This window comes from Pseudonaja textilis, chromosome 2, assembly GCF_049901715.1.
Source record: "Pseudonaja textilis isolate UNSWEBS1 chromosome 2, rPseTex1.2, whole genome shotgun sequence".
Taxonomy (NCBI): Eukaryota; Metazoa; Chordata; class Lepidosauria; order Squamata; family Elapidae; genus Pseudonaja; species Pseudonaja textilis.
The window spans coordinates 162,797,089-162,798,481 of record NC_141991.1 but is presented as its reverse complement, the minus strand read 5'-3'; positions in this window follow the sequence as shown (position 1 = coordinate 162,798,481).

The following is a 1,393-nucleotide window of genomic DNA, read 5'->3' as shown; positions in this document are numbered from 1 at the left end:
CAGCCCTACCATTCGCCACCGGGTGAACGGGCAATGTTAATGCATGTTGGATGCCACAATCTGCAAAGTATTGCTCGAATGCTAATGCGGTAAACTGAGGCCCGTTGTCTGATACTGAGACATCAGGTAGACCGTGCATGGCAAAGAGTTTGTTTAACTTTTTTATGACGGCTTCCGTGGTGGTGGTTTTCATTTTGCTTACTTCGAGCCAATTGGAGTAAGCATCCACGGTAATCAAGAAGGTATGCCCTTTTGTTGGCCAGCAAAGTCAACATGGATGCGTGACCATGGGCCTCTGGGCATCTCCCATTCTAACAGTGCGGCTTTTGGGGGAGCCGAGCAAGTCTCTTGGCATCTGTTACAGGCGGCGACCCAGGTTTCAATTTGCTTGTCCATGCCTGGCCACCAAGCATAGCTCCTGGCCAGGGCTTTCATACGAACGATGCCTGGGTGCCCATCATGCAGCATGTTTAAAACTGTTTTTTGTAGCCTTTCTGGTATGACTACCCGGTCTCCCCACAGTATACATCCTCTTTGGGAAAAAAGTTCAGTTTGCCGGTTTTTAAATGGTTTAAAGAGTTCATTTGTCTCGCTTTCTGGCCAACCCCTTTCAATCCATCTGAGAACTCGCGCCAATCGTCTGTCGCGTCCCGTTATGCGAGCAATGTCTTGTGCAGTCAATTGTGACATGGCTGCAGTTTCAATTTGCAAAATTGATAATGTGGGTGCTGGGTCATCTTGCACATCTGGCAGGGGGGATCGGCTTAAAGCATTGGCATGAGAGATAGATTTACCAGGTCAATGTATTAATTGATAATTATAAGGGGCAAGAAATTTAGACCATCGTGTCATTCTAGGTGACGGGATGTGTGGAGTGGGTTTCTTACCAGCCAGAATGCTGAGTAGGGGTTTATGGTTGGTAATAATTGAAAATGTCCTACCATAAATGTACTTGTGGAATCTTTTGACTGCGGAGATGATGGCTTGGGCTTCTTTATCCAGCTGACTGTAGTTCCGCTCTGGTTTGGACAGGGTTCTTGAGAAAAATGCAATGGGAGCCTCTGTTCCATTGGGCAATGTGTGGCTTAGGATTTTTCCCATGCCAAAAGGTGAGGCGTCATAAGTAACCGTCAGTGGTGAAGTCTCGTTGTATTGCATGAGGACTGCATCGGAAGTCAGGAGCTCTTTTATCTGTTGAAATGCGCATTCCTCTCGCCGTCCCCAAATCCATGGTGCCTTTTTATCCAGGAGTCTATGCAGAGGCTCCGCGACAGTGGCTTTCTGGGGTAGGAAAATATTATAGAAGTTAATGAGTCCAAGGAATGCTTGGAGGTCCGTTTTGCTTTTTGGTCTGGGGGCTTCTTTGATGGCCCTTAAATACTTGTTGGTAGGG